The following is a 17,283-nucleotide window of genomic DNA, read 5'->3' as shown; positions in this document are numbered from 1 at the left end:
CACAAATTGCAACACCTTCTACGCTTTTCACGCTAAATAAGACCATAGAAGCATAGTCGTTTTGGAACGTACTTCTGAACAGAAAGCGATTTTGCTTTCATACTGAAAAATTTTCATAAAACTTTTCATCCTCTATTTCACCCCCATAGAGATTGAATTTCCAAAAACAATGAAACACTTATTCTTTTTAATTTTTGACCGAGAAACCAAATACCACTTTTCGTTGCTCTAGCTTCAAAATTGCCTTAATAACGAGATATATTCAAAAAACCTTTTATCCCCCATTTCAACATCTTAGGAACGTAATTTCGAAAAATCCCTTGTTCAACGATGCCTACAATATAAATTGAACAACCTCTCCGAATTTTTAGGCCGACCGTTGTGACCGAGCGGTTCTAGGCGCTTCAGTCCGGAACCGCGCTGCTGCTACTGTCACAGGTTCGAATCCTGTCTCGGGAATGGATGTGTGTGATGTCCTTAGGTTAGTTAGGTTCAAGTAGTCCTCAGTCTAGGGAACTGATGACCTCAGATGTTAAGTCCCATAGTTCTTAGAGCCATTTGAACCATTTTTGAACTGTTATCTAGGAACTAAGCAGCTCTTAGGAAAAACGAACGAGTTGTTTACCTGTGAAATGTCGACGGTTGTCACGGATGACCTCGAAAATGATGTGTCGAAATGCTGGCAGTCGACGAGAACGTTACCCAACTCGATTCCCGGAAGTTAACTGAACACTCGATACGCTGGCAGAAGCTCAAGTTCCCTAAGTCTGTGTGGTTAACTACCGCTAGTTTGTCGCTTTGCCTTCAGAATTCGCACTTTCCTTTCATACTACTTTATTTGATGTATGCATTGATAAAAGTGCACTTCCGAAAAGTTGTATTACAGACGAGTACAGGAATGTGTTGCCTCGTTAACCATCTCACTGTTGATGGAATACGTATGTCTCACTAACGTAATATGCAGTTTTGAGCGTTGGTACGTCTATATCTCAGATCTCTCAAGTTCTAACATGTAGAGAGATGCTTTGTCACAGAGAGAAGAATACTACGGACCATAGGGTGTATATACAGGGTGGTCAGAAAATGTGTGAAGTGCTTGTAGGTATGTTACAGGGCAGATTGTACTGAGGCATAAATGTTAAGAAAAAAATGCGATACGTTGCGCCGTTGCGAGTTATTTAGCATTGAAGTTAGCCAATCAGATCGTCCCGCCCGCAAATTCAAGTTTCAGCTAACGAGACAAAGCACTCGTTGGGCAACAAAGCCCCTGGCAGGCCACTTGAGCGTGAGCACGCGACGCCCCGATTGGCTAAATTCTATGCTAAATAACTCGGAAACGGAGCAACGTATCGCATTTTTTTCGTAACATTTATGCCTCAGTACAACCTGCCCTGTAACACCCCTACAAGCATTTCACACATTTTCTGACCACCCTGTACACACTGATCAGCCAAAGCATAGCCGGTAAGTCCACCTTTGGTTCGGAGGAGCGAGGCCATGACCTCTGACGCCATATTCAATGACATCGCAGATATGTTCGATCGTATTCCAGATCTGGCGAGTTGTGGAGACAGCACATCAACTGGAACTCTCCACAGTGTTCCTTGAACCACTTCATCACACTCCTGGCCTTGTGACATGGCGTATTATCTTGATGAAAACTGCCACTACCTTCAGGAAACATGATCGTCATGAACGTATGTACTTGAGCTGCAACCAGTTTACGATACTCCTTGGATGTCACGGTGCCTTGTGCCAGCTCCACTGGAACCATGAATGCCCACCTGAATGCAGCCCAGAGCAAAATGGAGCCGCCGCCAACTGTCTCGGTCCCGAAGTACAAGTGTCAAGGAGCTGTTCTCATGTAAGACGACGGATTCCCGCCTTTCCATCGGCGCGATGAAGAAGCTATCGGGATTCATCAGACTGTGCAACGCTCTGCCACTGGGCAACGTCCAGTGCCGGTGGTCACGTGCCCATTTCAGTCGTAGTTGCCGATATCGTGGTGTTAAAATTGGCACTTGCATAGGTCGTCGACTGGGAGGCCCGTCGTTAGCAATGTTGGGTTCACTGTGTGTCCATACACACTAGCATTAAAGTCTGATGTTACTTCCGCTACAGTTCGCCACCTACCCTGTTCTACCAGTTTGACCCTGTTCTACCAGTTTGTCCAGCCTACACGTCCGACATCTGTAATGAGGGGTGGCAACTCAAACCCACGACGTCTGGACGTGGATTCACCTTGATTTCGCCATGTGTTGGAGACACTCACCAAGCAATCCTCGTACATCCGACAAGTCGGGCAATTTCTGAAATGTTCGTGCCGGGCCATCAGAATCCGGCCTCGGTCAAACTCAGACTGCGCGCATTCCCCATTCTAAGTATGGATAGTATACTCACTGATACTACACTACTGGCCATCAAAATTGCTACACCAAGAAGAAATGCAGATGATAAACGGGTATTCATTGGACATATATTATACTAGAACTGACATGTGATTACATTTTCATGCAATTTGGGTGCATAGATCCTAAGAAATCAGTACCCAGAACAACCACCTCTGGCCGTAATAACGGCCTTGATACGCCTGGGCATTGAGTCAAACAGAGCTTGGATGGCGTGTACAGGTACAGCTGCCCACGCAACTTCAACACGATACCACCGTTTATCAAGAGTAGTGACTGGCGTATTGTGACGAGCCTGTTGCTCGGCCACCACTGACCAGACGTTTTCAGTTGGCGAGAATCTGGAGAATGTGCTGGCCAGGGCACAAGTGGAACATTTTCTGTATCCAAAAAGGCCCGTACAGGACCTGCAACATACGGTCGTGCATTATCCTGCTGAAATGTACGGTTTCGCAGGGATCGAATGAAGGGTAGAGCCACGGGTCTTATGGCACCCCATACCATCACGCCGGGTGATACGCCAGTATGGCGATGACGAATACACGCTTCCAATGTGAGTTCACCGCGATGTCACCAAACACGGATGCGACCTTCATGATGCTGTAAACAGAACCTGGATTCATCCGAAAACATGACGTTTTGCCATTCGTGCACCCAGGTTCGTCGTTCAGTACACCATCGTAGGCGCTCCTGCCTGTGATGCAGCGTCAAGGGTAAGCGCAACTACGGTCTCCGAGCTGATAGTCCATGCTGCTGCAAACGTCGTCGTATTCTTCATGCAGATGGTTGTTGTCTTGCAAACGTCTCCATCTGTTGACTCAGGGATCGAGATGTGGCTGAACGATCCGCTACAGCCATGCGGATAAGATGCCTGTCATCTCGACTGCTAGTGATACGAGGCCGTTGGGATCCAGCACGGCGTTCTGTATTACCCTCCTGAACCTACCGATTCCATATTCTGCAAACAGTCATTGGATCTTGACCAACGCGAGCAGCAATGTCGCGATACGATAAACCGCAATCGCGATAGGCTACAATCCGACCTTTAACAAAGTCGGAAACGTGATGGTACGCGTTTCTCCTCCTTACACGAGGCATCACAACAACGTTTCACCAAGCAACGCCGGTCAACTGCTGTTTGTGTATGAGGAATCGATTGGAAACTTTCCTCTTGTCTGCACGCTTTAGGTGTCGCCACCGACGCTAACTTTGTGTGAATGCTCTGAAAAGCTAATCATTTGCGTATCACAACATCTTCTTCCTGTCTGTTAAATTTCGCGTCTGTAGCATGTCATCTTCGTGGTGTAGCAATTTTAATGGTCAGTAGTGCACATGCAACGTGCGTGTGTCTGACTAGCTGTCATTCCCCGCCAGGAGACGCTGCTATGGCCTAGAAGGGTTTATATCGATAGTAGATCGGTGGTCAAAGTTCTGGCTGATCAGTCTAGAAGGCTGTGAGCAATCGAATGGACCGGCGTGTGTTTATATTAAGCCTGTTTCACGAAGATCAGATCACATCACCGTCTTCTCCATTTCATTTCAAGAATGTCTGAAGTAACTAACTCTGTTTTCTCAAATACCATTGTTCTGAAACATTACTACACACCTCAGAAAATTATGCTGATCTGTACATAATTTGTATGTAGTGGGACATATATGCCGCAGAAAACTTCATAGATTGCAGAAAAAATTGGTGTGCGATTCGTCAAAGCAGTCTTCAAATTTTATGTTGAGAACTTGTATGGGATATTTCATGTTTTCCGTTGTCCATGTGTTTTTGTACTGATTTGTTCTACCTTTCTCCGTAATCGCCACCCTGAGGAAACCATAAAAATTTAGCTATAAAAATCCTAGGTTCACATGAAAACATGGATCTAGTTAGCCTTATGGAACACATGTGCCCCACGTCACTATTTTCGATATCGGCCAGCTTAAAAAACTTTTTGGTAGTTAAAGCGTACTATTTATCAGAAGGGAAGGTAGGTTTTGACCTTTTCTTTTTTTAAATACATACTAAACAAGTTTTGACCATGAAAGGGTTATGTACCGGGCAGAGCTGGCTCTGCTGACGTGCTACAGCGGCAGATAGCTGTTTCATTGCGAGAACAAACGTTCGAACCGACATGCCAGGCGTTATTGATACAATTGCTGTAGACGCTGAACTATATGATTTGTAATTTAGACTATAACCGAAGCAGTTTTCAGAAATTATTGAATGTCTCGGGGAAGGTCTCCGTATTAATTTAAAACTGCCACTATGGTTTAACAACATCAAAATATTCTGGCTAACCGGAAAAGTTCCGATCGAACTGTAAACCAATCACTCACGAACACATACGAGATTTACGAATATGGAATTAAGTCGCAAGGATTGTACTTGTTTTGACGATGTTTGACGGTGGAGGGCTCGGTGCTGGGATACAGTCAGGTTCACACTGTCGCACCAGTCTCACTGTAATGCTGAGAATAACAATGCAAAACTGTTAGGCCTGTAACTTAACCAATATAATTTTAAGTCTCAAAGCATTGTAAATATTGTTTTATAATATCAAAGTTTTATTTTATCTGCCTTTGTGGAATGTAATCACGAGTACTTTGAATCCTGCACTGGCATGTGCCCTGGTTGAGATCCCGAATAATTTTTATCTTATTTTTTTGGGCCTTGGCTAGTCTGATGCTGGCACCCACCCACCTTCCCTCTCAAGAATTCCACTCCTATGAGAAACTCTTCACCCCTCAGCGGCATTTGCACCCAACGTCCTCAATTATGGGTTGGATTTATTTCCATCTCTGTCTTCTGCCACAGTTTTTTCCCCCTACAGCTCCATCTAGCTGTCCCTTATTCTCATTGGTGTTTTCTACATGTTTCTTTCTTCCCTGTCTCTGTGGAAAACCTCATCATTCTGCATCTTATCAGTCCACCTAATTTTCAACATCCTTCTGTATCACTTCATCTTCACCACTTTGATTCCTCCTCTTTTTCGTTTTTTCCACAGTTGATGTTTCACTACCGTACAATCTTGTGCTCCAAATGTACATTCTCAAAAAATATCTTACTCAAATTACGGCCGATGTTTGATAGTAGACTTTTTTGGCCTGGAATGCCCTCGTTTTCTGTGGCTAGTCTATTTTTTAGTTCTTCTTGCTTCCATTTCCCCAGTTTTGATAAGTATGTCGCTAATCTAATTTCTGCTACACCTCGTTACTTCGATTTATGGACAGTCCATATTCTGTACTCATTTATACTGTTCATTCCACCAAACTGGTCCTGCAAATGTTCCTAATTTCACTGGCGATAGCAATGTGATCAGCGAATCTTGTCATTGATATCCTTTCACCCTGTATTATAACCTCACTCTTGACCCTTTTTTTCCGTCTTTGCTTCTTCAATGTATAGACTGTACAGTGGGGCGAAAAACTATATCCCAGCTCAAAAGTATTCTGTTCTGCACACGTTAACTGCCCGAGCCTACCGGATAAGTGATGGAAATAACATCAAAGAAGAATTAAAGGAGCTAAAACACACGTATCGTGCCAACGGCTATGATGACAACATCATAAGAAAGGTAGCTAAAACCAAAGGGAGCCGAACACGAGAAGAAGGCAATGAAGAGAAGCTTCCACTGGTACACTTACCATATGTGAAAGGCGCCAGTGAACGGCTAGGCAACGTCCTCCGCCGACGAGGTTTCAAACCGATTTTTCGAAGCAGTCACAGGATCCACGAAATGATAAGTTCCACCAAGGATGTAGTCAACAATCTTAACACTGCAGTGTTTACGAACTACAGTGTGAGTGCGGAGCTGCCTACATAGGAGAAACAGGGAGACCCGTCAGCTTACGAGTAGCAGAACACGAACGCTATGTAGGACCACAACAACATAATAAATCGGCGATAGCGGAACACCACCGTGACTGTGGACAAGCTATCAGGTTCCAGGAAGCCCGAGTACTGGCGAAACAATCGTGGATGCGAGAAAGCAAAATACGGGAGGCGATCGAAACTATTAAACAGAGAAGAGGGCTACAAACTCCCGGCGGCCTGGCTGCCGGCCATCCCAGTCCAACGGGCCGCGAGCGGTCGCGGGGCAGAAGCTACACGGGACACCGGCGTATCTGCACAAATAGCTGTAGAGCGACTGTCAGTCCACTTCCGCGCACACCAGGAGGAAAACTTGCCGACCATAAGCCGAACGCCGATTGGCGGACAGCTATCAATCGTTGACGACATGGACATCCACAAATAGCCTCTTTCCTTCCATCTACCCTTACGTCATGACTAGCCAATCATATTAGCGGGTCAATTAAATGTTTTACAACAGTGACGTCAGACACTGATTGTCTGTAATAAATAGAAGCACCTATCCCCATGCAAAACCAGTCGTGCCCTGAGGAAGGCGGTTGCAATTCGGCCGAAACGTCGGTTTTTTAATTGTTGTTAGTTTTTGTCAATGACGCGGAAGAATTTTAATCACTATGACACCGGCCGCGGAAGCCTACGTTCTTATAACAACTAAATCCTTGTTTTGCACACTTTTTAATCCGAGCACTTCGTTCTTTGTCTCTGTAAGGTAACAGATCAGCTTAGGCAGCAAATAGAATGATTCGACACCACAACTCTCAGTTCAATTAGAACATGTAATCGCCCAGATTCCGATATGAACGCAGTGTGTGTATTTCGAAAAGTAAATAGTAATACGCCGCCAGTGCAGCAAAGCGAGAGAGAGAAAGAGAAAAGGGGGATGGAGAAGTATACACACTACTGGCCATTAAAATTGCTACACCACGAAGATGACGTGCTACAGACGCGAAATTTAACAGACAGGAAGAAGATGCTGTCATACGCAAATGATTAGCTTTCCAGACCATTCACACAAGGTTGGCGCCGGTGGCGACACCTACAACGTGCTGACATGAGGAAAGTTTCCAACCGATTTCTCATACACAAACAGCAGTTGACCGGCGTTGCCTGGTGAAACATTGTGATGCCTCGTGTAAGGAGGAGAAATGCGTACCAACACGTTTCCGAATTGTATCCTATGGCTATTGTGGTTTATCGTATCGCGACATTGCTGCTCGCGTTGGTCGAGATCCAATGACTGTTAGCAGAATATGGAACCGGTGGGTTCAGGAGGTAATACGGTACGCCGTGCTGGATCCCAACGGCCTCGTATCACTAGCAGTCGGGATGACAGCCATCTTATCCGAATGGCTGTAACGGATCGTGCAGCCACGTCTCGATCCCTGAGTCAACAGATGGGGACGTTTGCAAGACAACAACCATCTGCACGAACAGTTCGACGACGCTTGCAGCAGCATGGACTATCAGCTCGGAGACGATGGCTGCGGTTACCCTTGACGTTGCATCACAGACAGGAGCGCCTGCGATGGTGTACTCAATGACAAACCTGGGTGCACCAATGGCAAAACGTCATTTTTTTCGGCTGAATCCAGGTTCTGTTTACAGCATCATGATGGTCGCATCCGTGTTTGGCGACATCGCGGTGAACGCACATAGGAAGCGTGTATTCGTCATCGTCATACTGGCGTATCACCCGGCGTGATGGTATCGGGTGCCATTGGTTACACGTCTCGGTCACCTCTTGTTCGCATTGACGGCACTTTGAACAGTGGACGTTACATTTCAGATGTGTTACGACCCCTGGCTCTACCCATCATTCGATCTCTGCGAAACCCTACATTTCAGCAGGATAATGCACGACCGCATGTTGCAGGTCCTGTACGAGCCTTTCTGGATACAGAAAATGTTCCACTGCTGCCTTGGCCAGCACATTCTCCAGATCTCTCACCAATTGAAAACGTCTGGTCAATGGTGGCCGAGCAACTGGCTCGTCACAATACGCCAGTCATTACTCGTGATGAACTGTGGTATCGTGTTGAAGCTGCATGGGCAGCTGTACCTGTACACGCCATCCAAGCTATGTTTGACTCAACGCCCAGGCATATCAAGGCCGTTATTACGGCCATAGGTGGTTGTTCTGGCGACTGATTTCTCAGGATCTACGCACCCAAATTGCGTGAAAATGTAATCACATGTCAGTTCTAGTATAATATATTTGTTCAATGAATACCCGTTTATCATCTGCATTTCTTCTTGGTGTAGCAATTTTAATGGCCAGTAGTGTAGTATCAAGCACCATAAGTGTAACCATAAGTCACGCAATTCCGGTGAATAAATGGGCCAGAGGTCGCAGATGTGTTTCATCGGGTTCAGATTATACGAATTCGGAGTTCGCTATCGTGCTCCTCAAACCACCGTAGCCCAATTCTGGCCTTGTGACAAGGGCAGTCATCTTGTTGGAAGATGCCATCACCGTCGCGGAATACAATGAGCATGAAGGGAAGCAAGTGGTTCTCAGTAATATTCACGTAGTCCACTGCTGTCCCAGTGTTTTCGATTGCTACCACAGGCCGCGTGGGAACCAGGGTGAACGTGCTAACAGCACCATACTGCCCCCACCGACCTGCGGCCGTGACGCGGTGCATGATTTAGGGCAGCCGTTAGCCTGGATGGCTGCATATCCGGACACAATCGTCGACCTCGTATACCACGAAATTTGTTTCATCCGACCAAGCGACACGTTTCCACTGATCAACGGTCCAATCTCGATGATCTTGTGTCAACTGTAATCGTAACTGACGATTTCGTTGGGTCGGCATGGGAACACTAAGGGATCGTTTGCTGAATGGTGCGCTCCTAAACACTTGCGGCTGCACCCTTACTATTCTATGTTGCCAGAGCTGCAACACACCATCGACTATCCTGCCTCAGGAAGTGTGTAACCCTCCCGATCCCCAGGTTCTGTGATGAGGCGTGGACATCCAACACCTTATCGCCTAGCTAAGGATGGGAAAAACCGAATGGTTAAAATCGATACAGGTGTTCTAGTTCTGAATAACCGGCAGTTTTCGGTATTTGTTTGGTCTCGGTTGTAACAGTCTTTTTTTTAATTTTTTTACTAATGATGATGAGGTCCCATACTCTGAGGAGCGTAGTGAACGATTCGGGAGACGCGCACCGCTGTACTAGGCAAGGTCCTAGTGGAGGTGGTTTGCCATTGCCTTCTTCCGACCGTAATGGGGATGAATGATAATGGCTCTAAATGGCTCTAAGCACTATGGGGTTTAACAGCTGAGGTCATCAGTCCCCTAGAACTTAGAACTACTTAAACCTAACTAACCTAAGAACATCACACACATCCATGCCCGAGGCAGGCTTCGAACCTGCGACCGTAGTGGTCGCGCGGTTCCAGACTGTAGCGCCTAGAACCTCTCGGCCACTCCGGCCGGCATACAGAGTTTGTACTGCATTACTGAGACAATAAAGTGGCCTATCGGTATGTATGTACATGCAATGTGCTAGACATGCCCCATACCGTGTATATGGTTGTCTCTCGTTGTCGTGGTCGGACATCAGTTGTATTATAGAATGGCATCATCCCTAGCCGGGAAATAATTTTGCAAAGTGCGGTATCAATGAAGTACAGCAATTCATTTGCCTTAAAAGATTAAAAACGAGTGGAGCCACAACCAACTTGTGACACAGTATAAGGAGAAAACGTAAAACTTAACAGTTCACTCATGGTTTAAAATAAAAATAGAAAGCAGCTGATCAGTTGCCTGTGTCTACATAATATGCTTTTATCTGCTTATGGCTCTTGAAAACAGACAAATTAACACGAAAAACAGAGTCCTTCAGCGTCAATTTTCACCTTTTAACACTGACTATTCGTAAAGCTCAAACAGTGTTATGATCTCCGATTACAACATGGTTTTTGAGATTAGTTTTAAATAATTACAATCAGTAGGAGAATACTGCTGATTTTTTGTGGTATTTAACCATTTTTCACTTTTCGAGGAAAGCAGTGAACGGTGGACGGACTAAGTTTCCTTTTATTTGCCTATTTAAATTAATATTTTGATTCTATGCATCTTGAAACTGAGGGAGTCGAATTTTTCAATCTCTGTTCGATTTCTACGTTTATTACAGGAAGTAATAAAAATAAAAAAGTCGAAAATCGCTTATTTCAGAAACCGGCTATTTTGAGCGGTTTTAATAGTCCGGCTAAACCGGAGTTAATAAAACGGAGAACCGGTTGTTTCAGCGATAACCGCTATTCTTATCGCCTACTGGTGGTTTCCCCGTCCAGCCACTTTCCATAGATGTTCACAACAGCAGCGCGCCAACAGACAACCAGCTTCGCGTTTCCGAGATGCTCTTTCCCGGGCGCCGAGTAACAACACAAATCGCTTGTGTCAGTGGATTTGTCAATTTGCGGTCCGTATCGCGGCTAGAATGATTCCCCCATTTGTCTCTGCTCCGCTTCAGTATTTTCCTTTCTGCGTCACGTTCCCGCAAAGCCAATACGCAGCATTCCACCTGGCAGTGGTCCTAATGTTTCGTCTCATCGTCTACAAATTGCACCCCTTTTATATCGTGAACCGCTCAGAATACCGAGACGAGGCTTTCGGCATACGACAGAGCGCCGGGGGCTCATGATTTTATTGTATATTTAGTCCACTTCGCTTTTGCGTCAACCAAGAAATTTAAGTAAATATGTTTTTTCTAAAACTGAATTATTTTTAAAGGCATTCGAAAGCTGTTGAAGATACGAATACAGAGATATAACGATTGTTAATTTTGGCGTTGAAACTTTTGACTGAAATAACCGAGAAATGATCTAAAGTTTAAAGACAAGCCGGCCGGAATAGATTATCGCAGCGGTAACATTGCCAAGCGGGGCCCTCTTCCATGTTCCGTCGTTACATCAAGCCTTTTGAGTGTTTGTTTCCACAAAAGCTGTTCACTTAATCTACAGCACTACACAACCACGATATTATTTACTTGGCTTCCCGTGGCCGCTACCGGTGACCTTTTTAAACAGGTACAGTGGCGACTAAGGAAAACGCATGGAGTGTCTATAAACTTTGTGCATATACTATCAGCTGGTTCAGCGTGTCTTAGTGAAGTATCATCATCAAAACTCTCGATAAACCAACTTAAGTGCCTTCACTCCCACGTTCAATAATACTGTGGCCGACTAATAAGTACAGATTTGAAACAATTCTCTAATGATGACTCAGATGCCTATTTTCTTCTCTGTACACCAACGAAACCTGGTATGAGAGCGCAGCTTCGTGGTTTTTATACAGCAACAGGCGTTTCGGCCGCAGTCTTTCAATTGTAGTTCATTCCTCGAACGTCAACAATAACGTCGATATGAAGCAGGATTTTAGAACATATATTGTGTTCTAACATTATGAATTATCTCGAAGAAAACGGTCTATTGACACACAGTCAACATGGGTTTAGAAAATATCGTTCCTGTGAAACACAACTAGCTCTTTATTCACATGAAGTGTTGAGTGCTATTGACAAGGGATTTCAGATCGATTCCGTATTTCTGGATTTCCGGAAGGCTTTTGACACTGTACCACACAAGCGGCTCGTAGTGAAACTGCATCCTTATGGAATATCGTCTCAGTTATGTGACTGGATATGTGATTTCCTGTCAGAGAGATCACAGTTCGTAGTAAATGACGGAAAGTCATCGAGTAAAACAGAAGTGATTTCTGGTGTCCCCCAAGGTAGTGTTACAGGCCCTTTGCTGTTCCTTATCTATATTAACAATTTTGGAGACAATCTGAGCAGCCGTCTTCAGTTGTTTGCACTCGTTTATCGACTAATAAAGTCATCAGAAGGCCAAAACAAACTGCAAAACGATTTATAAGAAATATCGGAATGGTGCGAAAAGTGGCAGTTGACCCTAAATAACGAAAAATGTGAGGTCATCCACATGAGTGTTTAAGAGAAACTCGTTAAACTTCGGTTACACGATAAATCAGTCTAATCTAAAAGACGTAAATTCAACTAAATAAACTAAATACCTAGGTATTAAAATTAACTTAAACTGGAAGGAACACACAGAAAATGTTGTGAGGAAGGCTAACCAAAGACTGCGTTTTATTGGCAGGACACTTAGAAAGTGTAATAGACATACTAGGGAGACTGCCTACACTACGCTTGTCCGTACTCTTTTAGAATACTGCTACGCGGTCTGGGATCCTCATCAGATAGGACTGACGGAGTACATGGAAAAAGTTCAAAGAAAGGCAGCACGTTTTGTATTATCGCGAAATATGGGACAGAGTGTCACAGAAATGATACAGGATAGCCCGCATCTCGTGGTCGTGCGGTAGCGTTCTCGCTTCCCACGCCCGGGTTCCCGAGTTAGATTCCCGGCGGGGTCAGGGATTTTCTCTGCCTCGTGATGGCTGGGTGTTGAGTGCTGTCCTTAGGTTAGTTAGGTTTAAGTAGTTCTAAGTTCTAGGGGACTGATGACAATAGATGTTAAGTCCCATAGTGCTCAGCGCCACTTGAACCATTTTTTTTTTTTTTATACAGGATTTGGGCTGGACATCATTAAAAGAAAGGCGTTTTTTCGTTGCGACGGAATCTTCACACGAAATTCCAATCACCAACTTTCTCCTCCGAATGCGAAAATATTTTGTTGATACCGACCTACATAGGGAGGAACGATCACCAAGATAAAATAAGGGAAATCAGATCTCGTACGGAAAGATATAGGTGTTCATTCTTCCCGAGTTGGAATAATAGAGAATTGTCAAGGTGGTTCGATGAACCCTCTGCCAGGCACTTAAATGTGAATTGCAGAATATCCATGTAGATGTAGATGAATAACCGTTGTATCACTATACCCGCCTTTTCACGAGCTTTCGAATGCTGTTAAAAGCATGTATTTCAATTTTAAAAAAGTTCTGCTTTCAATATCTCTGTTGATTCAAGAGTTAAGTAAACAAAACATGGAACATAAGTAGATGCCCCGCCCCCTTCCCCCCGAACTATCATATGCTGTAATCCTCATTTCGATATCTTGAACGGTTCACGAAGTAGAAGGGTACAAGTTTTAAATGAATTATCCTGTATGTATTTCTATCATTGTAGATTCAGCGTTGGTATGGGCACCCAGTAACATTTGGTGACAGCACATTTACGACTTTCGCTGACGCCCAGGGCGAGAGTTGAACCCGCAGCATTCGCTTTTCTAGCGAATTTTTAAGTCGTAAGAATCGCTTTAACTCTATGGACGAATAAATTAACGAGAAGAGCCAGTCGTTCCCTTCTGTGCTTCACTGGCGTATAAGCTTATGTCGTCAGATATAGAGTAGAGACTAGTTTGCAAATTAGACAGTCGAGGCAGAGGATGAAAAAACACATGGTATCCTCATGTGACCCGAGGTTGTAAAAAAACATAACATTCGATTCCGACCGTACATCCATGAACAGTGCACATGGAAACAACGGTCCGGAAAAATGATTGTTCAGTCATGACATTACCTGCCAATTTTAAGTGTTAATTTTATAGTAATTAGTCATGCTGCATCTCCCCCTCCTCCACAAATACGTCTAGAATACCAAAATGGTTCAAATGGCTCTGAGCACTATGAGGCTTAACATCTGAGGTCACCAGTACCCTAGAACTTAGAACTACTTAAACCTAACTAACCTAAGGACATCACACAGAGTCATGCCCGAGGCAGGATTCGAACCTGCGACGTAGCGGTCGCGCGGTCCCAGACTGAAGCGCCTAGCACCGCTCGGCCAATGCGGCCGGCTCTAGAATACCATCGTAGATACATGTCGGATGTAAAGTGCCCACATATCTGCCAAGGCTGCATTAACTTCCCTCTCCACGACAGATTAACTTCTTCCAGTTATGATTCCTCAAGGGTAAGTTGTACACCAATAAAACAAAAAATTTAGTATCACTCAACGATGTCGTTACAGTGTTATGCTGTGTGATTTCTGAATGTCTGTTTCTGAGAGTCGTCATAAAATATGCAGGTGACAAAATGTCGAACGTAAGCAAGAAATCATCCATTCTGGGGTTTTCATTGTTGTAGTGTTTATTTTGATGGCTAGCGGTTATATCCTAACTGGATATTTAATACGTAACACAGAACTGACGAAGTTCGTCGGTCACAATATGAAGGGGAAATTTTAATAAAGCAAACAAACATCTGCTTTGCAATCGAAAAAAGGTTCCATGTCCCACAGCTATCTCAGGGCGTCCACTAATATTCAAACAGATTTACATGAATGGAACTTCCATGCAGATTTAAACTGTGTGGCGGGCCGGGACCGAGCCCACAAGCTCCCTTTGGACAGAGTTACTGAAGGAACTGAAGCTGTTGAGAGCAGGTCGCCAGTCGTGCTTGGAACGCTCAGTCCGTAAAAGCACGGCTGGTAAGAACACTGACCGCGAAAAGTTCAGGTTTCATTTAGGCACACAATTTTAGTACGTTAGGAAGTTTCAAAGTGCAGGATACGAGTCATTATAAAATTCGTAGCGATCATCATTGTTCCAAGGGCCCTGAGAGAATCCGCAACGGAACAGTTAGGGCTCTTTGGCTTGTTAAAAAGCTGTAAAGCGCTTTTATGAAGTCCTGACTAGGAGGGCCTATTCTGTAACAGTCTTACTATCAGATTAAGCATGCCTCCGTACGTGCCGTAGTATATCTATCGTACATTTGACGTGTCTTCAGTAGCGGCCTGCAAGTAATCCACAACCTTGATTCAATGTCCGTTATTGGAACTTTTGAGCGACAGTCGATTTCTTTGGAGTATTTACCACTTACCCTTTTCTTTTTTAGCGTCATTTGACAGTGGCTTATGTTTGCATCTCATTGCACACTTTATATGTTCTCCGTTGGTCGGTTCTAAAAACTGATCAGTTTTACAATCAAGAGCACTGTTGGTCCAAGTCGTCCCTAGTCGTGACGCAAAACTTTTACATGTTTCATATCAAGCGCGATACCACGTTTTAATTAAGTTAGAACAATCGTGTACCTTTTCCAAGCCACTGAAAACCTATGACGACAGAAATTTTCATAAAGTTTTCTTTGGTTCACAATGCAACGTCCAGTATACGAAAAGGAGGTATACTGAAGAATGAGATACAACTCGTCGGCTTTGACCAGAGTGAGCGACCAATGACGTCACATTTAAGTCATAGATGACAATTTAGTTCTGAACCATAGATGACAAATTCGTTGTCTTGGGAAACGAAGCGTCGAATCGTAAACTTGAATGAATGTAGCATTACAAGCGTTTCGTTGTCGGTCGTCGTTTTAAATACTTTATTTACATGTTGTAATTTACTGATCGTCATTTCATCTGATAATGAGTGTTTGTAGTCCATTAGGTAATCCTTTACAAATTTTAAATTTTATTCTTCGATTCACAATTCAACATTCAATACACGATATGTGTAGTTCTGATATGGTCAAATTTCTAGCAATAACGATTTCCGCCGCTGTGGTTTTTATGTACAACGCGACTGGTTCTACGTTAGGCCCTTCCTCACAGCATTGTACGAATTAGTGGATAAAAAAGATGCTACACAGCAACCATGTATTCTTGGTCGAAAATAGCCGCACAGTTAAAAAAAATGAAAGTGTCGGGGAAAACTCAAATGAGGCCGCCACCTACGCATCTTTAATAATGCTAGCCCACTGTCTCAACGGGGTATTAATCTCTAGTAAGGTTGATCCAAGCAACATCCAAGCGACACTAGGGAAGAAATGAAGGAAACACCGTTGGTCTCTTTTTCTTTCCAATGTCTTGCATGACTCAGATTGCTAGAAGGCGTTCCAAGGGTCAAGCTACAAAATATTCCGTTTCTTTCGCAATGTAACGAGCTTCGGTATAGCCCATGAGGCACAATTTTTATCGGGTGAACTTCTGATAAGAATGATGGCAATAAGTCAGTGGTCCGATGAATCAAAGGCACTGCTGCGTCTGTCTTGCAATATCTTTAATTTAGATTAAGAAACACGCACAAATGAAGAAAAACGTTGAGACATATCTTAGCGCATTAAATAACGAGAGGACATTTAATGCAAAGAAGGAGAGTTGTAATCACTTCTCCACAATCTGGCTTCAATGTCTGGTTTATGCGAAAAATTAATAAAATACGCAGCACATTACAGAAAACATCGTACTTCTTCAGACACATCTCTGGATTCAGTTCAAATTTGTGATAAAGGCCTGTGGAATAGCAACAAAAGCCCAGCTGCATAGATGAATACCGCTATTTGATTCATAGCTTGTTTATGCGACGCTGAAAAGTAAAGACGCTATATTAATAACACTACCTACAATGTTAAACTAAAATCGTTCTACCACGGATGTCCTTAGTCTTGATTTCAGCAACAATACGAAGCGTAAACGAAGATTATAATAAGTTTTCATCACAACAGCACGTCCGACTAATGAGAAGCGGTACTACCCTTTAAAAAGCCCGCGTCAATTTGAATCCTTTTTTGACGCTATGCAAGGGACTCTGCGCACGGTTCACGTGTGTAGAGGCAAATATCTTATTACGGGTAATGTTCAAGCGGCTCAATGTGCCGTTGGCGAAAAAAGGACCAAATAAATAAAAACCCACATATTGATAGTTACATGATATAACACGGTCCAACACAGAAATAGAAATACCAATTGCATATGATATTTATCCTAAAATTCCATTGTTGTAGATACCGCTCATATGCACAAAATGTTGTTTCATGCGTTCCAAATACATCCTACAGAAACCTTGAAATTAATGACAGCTAAAAAATAATGTGAAATTGTACTTACCCAGTGAACACTAACGACGTATTCCAATGAATGCAGAATAGTATCTTATATCAACACAGAACTCACACACCAAGCGTCTGTTTATCGAGGAATGTTAGTACATGCCTTGTTTCCATACCCCAAACAAACAACTACCTTCTCCCACCGATCTACACTTCACGCGCGGTGGCACGGAAGTGACAGAAGGTG

General features: G+C 43.8%; 2 protein-coding genes across 5 annotated transcripts in view; one reads left to right on the top strand and one right to left on the bottom strand.

The window, feature by feature from the left end:
- Window positions 1–17,280, bottom strand: part of LOC124782465 (protein-tyrosine sulfotransferase-like) — an 878,071-nt gene extending 860,791 nt beyond the window's left edge. For all 4 annotated transcript variants that reach the window (XM_047253943.1, XM_047253942.1, XM_047253944.1 and 1 more), the window contains exon 1: window positions 17,095–17,280. The gene's annotated coding sequence lies outside the window, so the exon portion shown is untranslated. The remainder of the gene's footprint in view (window positions 1–17,094) is intronic.
- Window positions 17,236–17,283, top strand: part of LOC124782429 (protein MTO1 homolog, mitochondrial) — a 91,170-nt gene continuing 91,122 nt past the window's right edge. Inside the window, exon 1 of the mRNA XM_047253941.1 lies at window positions 17,236–17,280. The gene's annotated coding sequence lies outside the window, so the exon portion shown is untranslated. The remainder of the gene's footprint in view (window positions 17,281–17,283) is intronic.

This window comes from Schistocerca piceifrons, chromosome 1 (assembly GCF_021461385.2).
Source record: "Schistocerca piceifrons isolate TAMUIC-IGC-003096 chromosome 1, iqSchPice1.1, whole genome shotgun sequence".
NCBI lineage: Eukaryota > Metazoa > Arthropoda > Insecta > Orthoptera > Acrididae > Schistocerca > Schistocerca piceifrons.
This window is presented reverse-complemented; position numbering and strand designations above follow the sequence as displayed.